Here is a 12,953-nt window from a genome sequence, read left to right as displayed (position 1 = left end):
TATGAATTACTATGGGGGATGAATTACTATATGGGGGATGAATTACTATGGGGGATGAATTACTATATGGAGGATGAATTACTATATGGGGGATGAATTACTATATGGGGGATGAATTACTATATGGGGGATGAATTACTATGGGGGATGAATTACTATATGGGGGATGAATTACTATGGGGGATGAATTACTATATGGGGGATGAATTACTATGGGGGATGAATTACTATATGGGGGATGAATTACTATATGACTATATGGGGGATGAATTACTATGGGGGATGAATTACTTTATGGGGGATGAATTACTATATGGGGGATGAATTACTATGGGGGATGAATTACTATATGGGGGATGAATTACTATATGGGGGATGAATTAATATATGGGGGATGAATTACTATGGGGATGAATTACTATATGGGGGATGAATTACTATATGGGGGATGAATTACTATATGGGGAATGAATTACTATGGGGGATGAATTACTATGGGGGATGAATTACTATATGGGGGATTAATTACTATGGGGGATGAATTACTATATGGGGGATGAATTACTATATGGGGGATGAATTACTATGGGGGATGAATTACTATATGGGGGATGTATTTTCAGTTTTAAAAATGTGGCTCTCAAAATAAATTTCAATCGTGGTTTTGGCGAGATTTGGCTCAGTTGAAAAAAAAGGTTGCCCACCACTGACCTAAGGCAATGATTGTGATTATGACGATACACTGTGGCCCTTATTAACCCTTTGCTTACTGGGCCCTTAAACCCCCTTCATGACCAGAGCGCTTTTTGCAATATATGCAGTGTCGGATTTGTTTTAAATGTTGCAATGGTTTTGCGGCTCCCAGTCTTTTTTTCCCTCTCGGAAACGGGTCCAAGTGGCTCTTTATGTCTTAAAGGTTGCAGACCCCTGCCCTAGCCTTTAACCCTAACCCTAGACTTTAACCCTAACCCTCTAAACCCTAACCCTAGCTCCTAACTCTAACCCTAGCTTGTAATCCTAACCCTATCTCTTAATGCCAACCCAAGCTCTTAACCCTAACCTTTAACCCTAACCCTAGCTCATAATCCTAACCCTCTTAACCCTAGCTTTTAACCCTACCCTAGCTCCTAACCCTCTTAACCCTAGCCTTTAACCCTAACCTAGCCTTTAATCCTAACCCTAGTTTGTAATCCTAACCTTAGCCTTTAACCCTAACCCTAGCTCGTAACCCTAACCCTTAACCCTAGCTTTTAACCCTAACCCTAGCTCTCAACCCAGCCCTAACCCTAGCTCGTTATCCTAACCCTTGCCTTTAACCTTAACCCTAGCTCATAATCCTATCCCTAGCTCTTAACCCTAGCCTTTAATCTTAACCCTAGCCTTTAACCCTAACTAGGGGCGGACTGATCATTTGGAAACTCAGGCACTGCCCGAGGGCCTGGGGTCAGTAGGGGGCCCCATGAGATGCCCTTGGTACCTTTTTCATAGGTTTTTTTGAGTTTGGGCAAGGACACAGGGGCCCCATGATCCCCTGTTGAGGGCCCGGGGTCAGTAGGGGGCCTTATGAGATGCCCCTGGTACCTTTTTCATAGGCTTTTTTGAATTTGGGCAAGGACACAGGGGCTCCATGATCCCCTATTGCCTAGGGGCCCCATGAGTTGTCAGTCCGCCCCTGACCCTAACATTTAACCTTAACCTTTAACCCTAACATTTAACCCTAGACTTTAACCCTAACCCTAACATGCAACTTTGGTCACATAAAGGCTCCTGCGCTGCTTTATTATAACTTGAATGCTAGAGAGTGTAAAGTCACATCAGTCGCTCTACATGAACAGAACTGTCATTCATCTCTGTTAGTAAAAAAAAAGAAACCGCAAAACACTCCGCAAAACATGCTGGAAAAATGCATCAACCACAACCTGGACAGATGTTAACCTAGCCTTATGTAAGAGTAGTAGATTTTCTTCCCCACTGCTATTTCCAGGTTCCTCATGACACATTTATTCTGAAGAACACATTTCACAGTGTTGCACATTGTTCCACCCACACTTGTTACGCAAGATCACTAGCTGCTGTCCCTTTAATAAAACCATAACCTCTGCCCAACTTCTCCCTGGGTGACGTCAGTCCTCCGAGCACCGCCCCCATTCCAGAGGCCCCTCAACACCAATAGGTTCTCTGTTCTCCGGTACAACTGGCCAAGGAAGAGGGCGGGGTTTGGGCTGTACCAACAAGAAGTGTCGCCGAGAAAGGGGCGCAGCACCGCTGGTACCATTTATATATGTTTAATTTAGCGGATACTACATGTATGTACTTACTGACATATGCATCCTCTCAGCTGCTAGTATTCTCACACGGTCACACAGCGCTGATACAAGCAGCGGGTTGGTCGTGTCTGTGGAAGGTTGTTCCACACCCCTCTTCTGTGTGTGTTGGCAGAGTCCCCGAGTCAGCTGACGTGCCAGTGGTGTGAAGCCGGGGGTAACGCGGAGTATTGTTCTTGCTGTGTGGCGCTGAGAGGACAGGTGCGGGTGAGTACGGCACTGCATTCTACTACCTTTTACTGCTTGGCAGGCCTTTGTACGCTGGCGACCGCCTTATTAGCACGCACTGCAGACGGTTGTTGTCAAGGAGATGGGACCTCTATGAGAGATGTCACCGGTGGGTCCTAGAGCCACCCGCCCAGTCACTGACAGCTCGCAATGAATGCCATTGGCCTCCGTGACAGAATGTCGCCTGTCTTGGCAGCTCTAAGGGGCAATTAGCATTACCATTTATTTGTTCCATACTAACCAGGTCTAGCACAGGCTTTCCTTTATGGCACCAGGCCCGGGTGCTCAGTCTAGGGACATGCGGCCCTTTGGTATAGCTTTTGGGGCCCCTGAAGAGGGTATACTTGAGTTTTCCTTACCTATGCCTTACTCAGGTCTCTGACCATCTGCTGTGTCTCGTCCCTAGCCTGCGACCGGCTCCCGTGTCTCGTCCCTAGCCTGCGACCGGCTCCCGTGTCTCGTCCCTAGCCTGCGACCGGCTCCCGTGTCTCGTCCCTAGCCTGCGACCGGCTCCCGTGTCTCGTCCCTAGCCTGCGACCGGCTCCCGTGTCTCGTCCCTAGCCTGCGACCGGCTCCCGTGTCTCGTCCCTAGCCTGCGACCGGCTCCCGTGTCTCGTCCCTAGCCTGCGACCGGCTCCCGTGTCTCGTCCCTAGCCTGCGACCGGCTCCCGTGTCTCGTCCCTAGCCTGCGACCGGCTCCCGTGTCTCGTCCCTAGCCTGCGACCGGCTCCCGTGTCTCGTCCCTAGCCTGCGACCGGCTCCCGTGTCTCGTCCCTAGCCTGCGACCGGCTCCCGTGTCTCGTCCCGAGCCTGCGACCATCTCTCTAGTCTTTTTGGCTTTCTTTCTTCTATTTTCTCCTGCTGATCTAGCTAGTAAACATGGTGGGGGGAGTCATTATGGAATGCCCTGTGTTGCCTTTTTGTCTTTATTGAAGTCCCCCATGGTGTTTATATTGGAGCACTGTTAAAATCTGCAGTAGTTCTTTAAAGCCAAACTCCAGGTTAAAGCGGAGCTCCACTCAAAAGGGAAAGTTCCGCTTTAAGTCTTTGTCCTCCACTCCCCATTAAGGATTGGCACCTTTGGGGAGCGGGTACCCGAATTTGACAGGTACCCACTCCCACTTCTGCTGCGATCGCCTAGGTAAACGGAAGCGGCAGTTGTACCCCCCTTCATAGTCTTGTGGAGACATGTGACAGTTCCCAGAAGACTACAGGGCCATTAACAAAGCACTGCGCTTCTCACACATGTGCAGTGACAACTTGAGGCTTCACAGCCGGGTGCCCACACTAAAGATGCCGGCACCAGGGAGAGAAGACGGCCGGTGAAAACACCGCTGGACCGAGGGACAGGTAAGTGTCTGTATTTTAAAAGTCAGCAACTACAGTTTTTGTAGCTGCTGACTTTTTTTTTTTTTCTGGTGGAACTCCGCTTTAAGCTTGTAACTTCACAGTATACTTCTGTACTAAGTGTAAATTGTCCCCAATCTCTGAAGTCAGGTGCGGACTATTGGAGGAGGTATCTAATGTAATTTTACCCCCAAATCCTGACTCTGCAGACTAAAAGAAATTTCCCATGATTCACTGGGAATGTAATCACAGCTCTCTTACATGGGCGTAGTTAGGTCAGCTCAGTTGATGCTGAACCCACACAGGGGTGTTGAGGGGACAGTGCAATACATACAGCAGCACGGGTTTCTGGTCCCCTGCTCAGAAAAGGCTGGGAAAGCCTCTGGAGGGAAATTTAAGTATTATGTCTCAGTATTGCTGTAAGTCCCCTTTCACATGGATGTTCCGTCTGTCCATTTTTCATTCATGTATTGACGAATGAAAAATGAACAGCAATTCAGTTCTAGGGCCAAACATATGTAAGTGGATGGTAATCCAGTTACATTTACGCTCATTCAGTTTACATCCATTTTCAGTTCAGTTTATGACCTCTTTCACACAGATGTCATCCTTTTAAGTCATGATTTTTCAAAGAAAAACGGATTCAGTTTATATCTGCACATCCGTCTTCAGTTCAGTTCAGCTCAGTTCTGTATACATCAGTTTGCAGTTCAGTTCAGTTTATATTCGTTTAAGGGTCCTTTCACATGGGCAGACCCGCTTAGCAGATCTGCTTGCTCAGCAGGGGATCTCTCCGCTGATTCCTGCTGAGCAAGGGGATGACAGGTCTGTGTCCACTCTAATGCAGAGCAGACACAGAGCGGCTCGCTCTCCGCAATGGGTGGTCAGATGAAAACGGACCGCCTGTCCATTTCCATCCAACGGACGGAAGGAAAGGGAATTGGGTCCCCGTCCGTCCCTTTTTTGTGGGTTGGATTGGATGTCGCTTGGTGTAAACGGACACATGTACGTTTACACCCTCCACTCCATAGAGGAGAATGGAGGTTCTGATCGGGTCTGCCTGCCCGTCTTTCATTATGTCCGTACGTCTATGTGAAAGAGGCCTAATTCATCAATTTACATTGGTTTATATCAGTTAATTTCAGTATCAGTTAAAAAAAAAATCAGACCTGAACTGACATGGTTAAAGGCGGATGTAAAGTGATGATCACCTGACCACATCTGCCCACCCATTGACATACCTCGGGGTTGAGTCTGGATCGGTCAGAAAAACTGACACACGGATCTAGATTAAACGCCCGCGTGAAAGGGGCCTTTGTCAATTTACTTCATTTCAGTTTACATCCATTTTTAAATCTTTTTAGAGTTCACTTTTGTCAGTTTACATCTGTTTTTAGTTCAGTTTATGTCCGTTTACTTCAGTTTTCACTTCATTTCAGTTTACATCCATTTTTAAATCTGTTTTCAGTTCACTTTTGTCAGTTTACATCTGTTTTCAATTCAGTTTATGTCCGTTTACTTCAGTTTTCACTTCATCTTAGTTGCTGACTGAACTGTTGAAGGAAGGCAACACCTTCCTTAGCGAAGTCCTGACTATTACCCCATCCTTGATTCCTGACAACCACGTGTTAAACAGATACCCTCCATGCTTTCTGTCCTAACTTGTAGACCTGTTGCTTTTAAGGCCTCATGTACACTACTGCTCCTATAAGTGAGTTTAGGAGCTTTTGGTGTTTTTTGTTTTTTTGCCAAAGCTCCTGAACTCCATTACATAAAAGCCTATGAGTCCATGCACACATAGGGCTTTATCAGTTTAGCAGCAGCAGAGATTAGGGCCAGTTAAACGTCCCTCTCTTGAACGCAGAAAAATCTCGCTCAAGAGAGGAAATTTTGGCTAAAAAATGTCAAACGCGTGTAAGCGCACTTAAGCGCTAGCCGCGTTTAGCACTTGGGCATTTATTCATTTCAATGGCAAGTACTCTGGCCAATGAAATGAATAAACATCCAAGCGCTAAACGCGGAGCTGCATTTAAACGCGTTTTTGCTTTTTTCTTCTGCCAGTAGAGTTAACGTCTACAGTGTACAACTATGTCTCAACCTTTTTCCATTTAGGGCGCCCTTGTAAAGTATTTTCAGTTTTAAGGCACTCCAGTCTAAGGCTTGGTTCACAATACTGCTTGTTGGGAACGTGTGCAAAATTGTGTGCGTTCCTGAAACGTAGACAAACTTGCTGTTCTTTAGAAGTTCTTTATTTGCAAATAAATTCTTTCCAAATCAGCCAATCTGATTGTCTGGATTTTTTTTCTCATTTTGTCTCTCATAGTTGAGGTCTACCTATGGTGCCAATTACAGGCCTCTCTCATCTTTTTAAGTGGGAGAACTTGCACAATTGGTGGCTGACTAAATACTTTTTTGCCCCACTGTATATATAAATACACACACACACATACTATACATTCGTACTATAGATGCACCAGAATTCCGGCGACCAAAACATATCGGTCAAAAATAGCCCAATTGGCATTTTGCCAATTGGAAATAGTGAGCTGATACAAGTGCCGATAATTGCGGCCCGAGAGTCCCTGGCCCTAACCAGGGGCAGACTGATTATTTGGCTGGGGGGTTTTGGGGGGCTGTGTGTACTGCAGATGGGGGGGCAGCAGTGGAAAAAGGCAGGAGAGGAGGCAAGCAGTGTATACAGACAGGCTTCCTCACTTGTCATTTGCCCCTCTACTAAAGTAAACCAAGGGGTGGGGGTCGCCTCTTTGTTTACTTTAGCAGCGGGGCAAATGACAGCTCCTTCTCTGAGCTATAAAGTAAAGTGGGAAAAAAAGCGGGCAATTGCCTTTGAAAAACTGACAATGACATTAAGGCTCTATGTAAACTGGGCATTTTTAATAACGCTGGCAGCGTTAGTTGTGTAAAGTCACGTTACAAATGCAAGTTTTGTTAGCGTATTTCCACGTTTGCTTTTTTTAGCGGTTTTGTTTGCTCAGACAAAAGTCCACAAATGCTATTTTACCGCATTTTTCTGTGTTAGAGCGTTTTTACAGCTAAAAAACTCCTCTAGAAACCCACTAGTTCTGGGTTTTTTTTCCAGCCAAAAAACGCCCCTGCCAAAAAACGCTGATTACAGCCTTTGTGTGCATGGACCCATAGGATAACATGCTGGGGAGTTAAACATAAAACAGTGCTGCGCTGCAAACAAATAAATGAACAAAAAGCATATATGAAGGTGTATAGCGTGTAGTATACACTAAATATTAAATGAATGTCCATATTATGTGAAATAATCAGTGATACTGTGAACAATCCAACTCATCACAGCTCATTTGCTTCTTCATCTGCACCATTAGATAAGTGCTATAACCATGCAGACGGTATCACCTAAGTACTCAAAGAACTCTCATCAAGCCTTCAAGCACATCAAGCCAGATATGGGATCTGGTCCCTTTAAGGGGGGGGGGGGTGTTGGAGGTCTGAGATAATCGTCCTTAATGAAGGAGACACACTCCAATGGTGCAGTATGTACTAACAAGGGTATCTTTATTATGGTATAAAGTGTTGTAATCATGTAAATTTAAGTAAGAACTCCATAAATCAGGTAAGAAACATTACCAGATAAGCTGCACTTCCAGGTAGTGTTACACAATTCACGTCTGCCCACAGCCATACCCTTACGCGTTACATCACGCCTGCGTGACTTCATCAGAGGGATGAACACTGTCAACACTTTGTGTGAGTCACTGGAAATCTGTCACACAATGTCAAAACTGGGAAACTCTAGTGTGTATTAGGCTGACACAGAACCTTCCCCCCCTTTATATCAGATGTCCCTATCAGAGTCTCCCTTTACATTGGGTTCCTATCAGCTTGCCCCCTTACATCAGGTGTTGCCATCAGAGCGCCTCCTTACATCAGGGTCCCTATCGGAGCGCCTCTTTACATCAAGGTCCCTATCGGAGTGCCTCCTTACGTCAGGGTCCCCCGTCGGGAGCGCCTCCTTGCGTCAGGGTCCCCCGTCGGGAGCGCCTCCTTGCGTCAGGGTCCCCCGTCGGGAGCACCTCCTTGCGTCAGGGTCCCCCGTCGGAGCGCCCCCTTACTTCAACTGTCTGAATCAGGCTGACTCATGGATCAATGGATGCACTCTCAGAGACCTGGGGGGAGAGACACAGCTACAGTCTGGGTGGGCACAGCCCATCCAAGCATCCCCCTACATTCGGCCATGTAGCACATGCTTGGGAAGACACTCCCTCTCCCCCTCCCACTTCTTTCACTTTACTGACTAAGCTCCTGCTGTGCCAGCGTTTGGCAGAGGAGCCGGAGGTGGGTTTGATACACATGCCTTTCTTTACCAGGATACTGTGGCACCCCAATTGAGAGACTGAACTGCCATGTAGGCTGTAGACACCCTAAACGCACACAAAGCAAAATTTTACACTTCACCATAAGGTTACATATTTAACCTGAATCCAATAAAAGGATAATGACTTTTGTATAAAATGTAGTTGTTTCTTTAGGTGCTGTCCTAACAGAAGCATTCCCATACTCATTAACTTGCATCTACAATCAGATTCAAGTACTCCGTTATTAGGGTAGAGTGCTTAGTTTGTACTGCAGTTTGGGACTGTGTTGTAACCTCTGAAAATATTTGGACAGCCTCATGTTGTTCCACCAGGTGAACGTCTGTGGAACGCAATGTACTCCAAGATTTGTTTCAATTCTGTAACATTTATGTAAGCTAATAGGTTATAATGTTATCTGTTCTAGCAATTATGTTGAAGTTAAAAGAATTAAAATTCTGCAAGTTTCCACAATTCCCTTTCCAGCTGACCATTGGTAACTTAAAACCACGCTGATTGGTGGAAGGATTCCTCCCAGGACATTCATTCACAAGCTTTTGGCTGATTATGGTTTTGGACCCCTGAATGGAACCTGCACGATTTCTGCAGAAATTTCATTGCTGCTCTTATTAACATGGGATTTTTTTGGCAATTGCAGTTACACTATCTTAAAGTGTTACTAATACCAGGACCCTGCATTGACTATATCTGGTCTCCCACAGTACACAGAACATGGAAATGCAATTATTTTAGTAAATATAAATGGCTAAACACCTTTTTTCATCAGTAGTTAGAGCAGTCTTCTGACTTCGATCAGTGTCCAGCAGAGCACTGGTTAAAGCTTGTAGGCAAAGTTTTCCTTCTTCCCTATGAGGCTGCAGGGCCACTGATCCTCTATATGGACATTGCTGATTGGCCCTGTGCTGATCACATGCACTCTCCCAAGAAGAGATAGCAATACAAACCAAACTGAGCATGTGCAGTTTACCCCAAGGCTCTGTTCTATGAGATTAGTCCGGGACAGTGAAAGAAGGGGAGAAACAGTGCGGAGGATTAACCCCTTAGGTTCCACAGTGAGTATAACAAGCATGCTTTACTGCATATACAGACTGATTTTACTGTTTTGGGTTTAGTAATATTTTAAAGTTATTGCAAAAGCATTTTTTTTTTTGTAATTAATTGGTTTGTACAGAGCAACCACGATCCTCCTCTTCTCGGGTCCCACTGCCGCCGCTCCTAAGTAGCTTGCTTTGGGGGCACTCGAGCAGGCTCGCTCCCGAGCTGCTGCTCTGTGTGTCCATTCACACACCGATGCGGCTCAGCCCTGCCCCCTTCTCTCTCCTCATTGGCTCACTGACTGTGCATGGCAGTAGTGGGAGCCAATGGCTTGTGCTGCTGTCTTTCGATGAGGAGGGAGAGCTGAGGCTCTCGTGCACATCCCTGGATCGTAAATATTTGGGGGCCAGCTGTACACAGAAGGTTTTGAGGAATGCATGAAGGTAAACAAAACCTTGAGCCTTTACAACCACTCTAAAGCCTTGCTGGCCTATTCTGCAAGGCCAAGCGAAGAACAATATTGATGTGTAGGAACTTGTATGTATCTCACAATGTATCTGCTTGCCCGTATGAGGTACGGGCACACAGATATACTGACAGGTCTGCAGGAGTGCTGCATGACACCCGTGATCTGCTGATTGTGGTTGCAATGCTTTCTAGACTCCTAGTGAAAAAAATTAATAAATGCCCTTTTTTTTTTTTTTAAATGTGCATTTGTGTTTTTTAAAGGTGAACTTATCCTTTACCCTAGGTTCACACCGAAGTGTTTTGCAGAAACGCACTATAGTCCATTTAACATGATTTCCTATGGTACACGTTCACATCTCAGCATTTTCACCTGGTTAGTTTTTTGGAAAGGGTCAGGGACTTTTATTGAATACAAAAAGTTGCGTTTTCGGTTCTATAGACTTCAATGGAAACGCTGCAGAAAAGCGTTTTTGCTGCGTTTTAAATCTGCCTAGGGAGAAGAAAAAACCCCCAGCAAAAAGGCAATGCAGAAACGGGTCAAACGCAAACTGCATAGTTGTGAACCTATCCTTAAATAGCTGCCGACCGCAGATAGCCGAATGACGGCTGCACTGCGGCCGGCCAGTTCTGAGTAGACGTCATATGACGTCCTCCCAGAACGCGCTCTCCTGCGCGCCCCAGGGGGCGTGCACCCGGCGATCTCCGTGATCGCTGTGTCCTACGGACACAGCTGATCACGTGATGTGGTAAAAGGCCAATCACAGCGGCCTTTTACCACGTGGTCAGCGGTGTCCAATGACCCGCTGATCAGAGGGAAATGCAAGTGCCGATTCTCGGCTGCACTTTCCTCACGCTGTCAGATCGTGAGGAAAGTACTGCCGAGAACCGGCAGTTGTCAGAGCGGGGATCGGCACCGATCATCAGGGCACTGATGATCGGTGCCCAGCAGTGCCACCCGCAAGTTCCGCCCACCTGTGCCTGCAGTGCGCCCACTAGCTCCGCCCAGCAGTGCACCCACCTGTGCCCAGCAGTGCGCCCACTAGCTCCGCCCACCTGTGCCCAGCAGTGCACCACCTGTGCCACTCTGCAGTGTCACACACCTGTGCCCAGAAGTGCCACCTACCTGTGCCCAGCAGTGCCACCCACCTGTGCCCACCCACCAGTGCTGTCCACCAGTGCAGCCCAGCAGTGCTGCCAGTCAGTGCCACCAGTCAGTGCCCAGCGGTTGTGCCAGTCAGTGCCCAGCAGTGATGCCAGTCAGTGCCGTCTATCAGTACCCATCATCAGTGCCGCCTATCAGTGCTGCATATTAGTGCCGCCTATCCGTGACACCTCATTAGTGCTGTCTATCAGTGCCGCCTATCCGTGCCACCTCATTAGTACTGCCTATCAGTGCCCTTTAGTGCCGCCTATCAGTGCCCATCAGTGCTGCCTCATCAACGCACATCAGTGAAGGAGAAAAATTACCTGTTTGAAAAATTTTATAACAGACACAAAGAAACTTTTTTTTTTTTTTCAAATTTTTTGCACTTTTTTTATTTATAGCGCAAAAAGTAAAGCGCCCAGTGGCGATTAAATACCACCAAAAGAAAGCTCTATTTGTGAGAAAAAAATGATCAAAATTTCATATGGGTACAATGTTGCATGACCGCGCAATTGTCAATCAAAGTGCGGCAGCGCTGAAAGCTGAAAATTGGCCTGGTAAATAAGGGGGTATAAGTGCCTGGTAGGCAAGTGGTTAAAGAGGGTCAGGTCTGTAACACGTGAATGCTGATTGTTTGCATTTGATAGCTGCACATTGAGAATAATAGCTTTTGGGCTATGTACTTTAAACGGCTGTCCAGGAAAGAGGGCTTCAGATTAACAGGTACAACTTTTGTAGGAGGATTTGTTTCATCTCCTTGTTTTAACTGAGGCCAATCACTTCACTTCACTGTATATAGGTAAGGGTTTACAGCCACTTTAATTGCCAATAACCAAAAATCACATCTTAAAAACATCCTTTTTAAATGGAATTTTTTCTTCCTAGTTACTTTGTGTCACTTTTTTCATCTTTTTAGGCTGCATTCACCTTTTTTCTGTTTTGGACACATGCATGTTCTATTAAAGTCAATAGAAGCAAATGAAAATGCACTCAGATGGGTTGCACCGTATGGAAAAACGAGTGTCCCTCAAAGCTTCCTCAAGTGTTGTCCTGTCACTCTCAATCCACTTTAGGTGCCAGTCCCTCAAGCAGCTTTTCTCACTCCGTTCATCCAACAACAAGCAAAGTTTGGGCTGAAACTCTGTATATAGTCAACAAATCACAAAGTGAAAGTACAGTCTTCAGCTACAAGGGGTGTCAGACTAGTGGCCCTCCAGCTGTTGCGAAACTACAAGTCCCATCATGCCTCTACCTTTGGGAGTCGTGCTTGTAACTGTCCATCTTGCAATGCCTCATGGGACATGTAGTTTGGTAACAGCTGGAGGGCCACCAGTTTGACACCTGTGTAATCTCTGCCTGTCAGCCATGCTCCATTGACACATTTCCTGCTGATTGGGCTTGCAACACCTGACACCTGTTGCATTGTACTTTGACATTGCGCATCAAAGCATGTAAAATGCTATGTAGATATATTCTACTAAATGTGCAGTAAGTATGTACAGTCTTTAGTCAAGTATTGTACAGTAAGAAGCTTTTTCTGGTAGTGTACACAAAATGTTCTGTTTTTCTGCTTGGGATTATGAAAAGTCGTGAATCTGTCATCTCCCCTTTAATTGGGCACCAATGATCCAATAACTCCATACAATAATTTTTTGAAAGGTGTGCAATGATTGATTACGAACATGGTTTCTGGACTGCAAGTTTTCCAACATGCTGTAAAGCAGGGGTAGGCAACCTTGAGGTGGAGATGTACCTGAACAACATGGGAGAAGTGAAAGATCACCGGGCACCATGTCGCCTCCTCACACCTGATTTCAACCTCTAATTGCCGTACTAGTGTGTTACATTTGTGTGCATTGAACAGTGATCATGACTTTAAATGGTGGTGAGGAGGTTTTACCGCCCCCAATCTCTGCTTCTAGCTGCTGAGGTAGCAGCCAAAGGTGTGGACATGCTGCAGCAGGAATTCAACCCCCCTGTTCCTTTTGGTGGGTGCTACTGCCAACCAATCGCAACCCATTCAAGTAAATGGGGCCACTCTGC

General features: G+C 46.1%; 1 protein-coding gene across 3 annotated transcripts in view; it reads left to right on the top strand.

Annotated features, from left to right (window-relative positions):
• The window catches only part of POR (cytochrome p450 oxidoreductase), a 109,522-nt gene that overhangs the window by 22,666 nt on the left and 73,903 nt on the right, over positions 1-12,953 (top strand). The window contains exon 1 of one of the 3 annotated variants that reach the window (XM_089676589.1): positions 2,338-2,525. The exons of 1 other annotated variant lie outside the window; for it this stretch is intronic. The gene's annotated coding sequence lies outside the window, so the exon portion shown is untranslated. Of the gene's footprint in view, positions 1-2,337; positions 2,532-12,953 lie in introns of those variants that run through there. One more of the 3 variants, XM_089676588.1, reaches the window with a different exon arrangement.

This window comes from Staurois parvus, unplaced genomic scaffold (genome assembly GCF_062004578.1).
Source record: "Staurois parvus isolate SC_StPar_1 unplaced genomic scaffold, SC_StPar_1.0 ptg000172l, whole genome shotgun sequence".
NCBI lineage: Eukaryota > Metazoa > Chordata > Amphibia > Anura > Ranidae > Staurois > Staurois parvus.
Note: the sequence above shows the minus strand (reverse complement) of the source record. Positions and strands in the feature narration are given on the sequence as shown.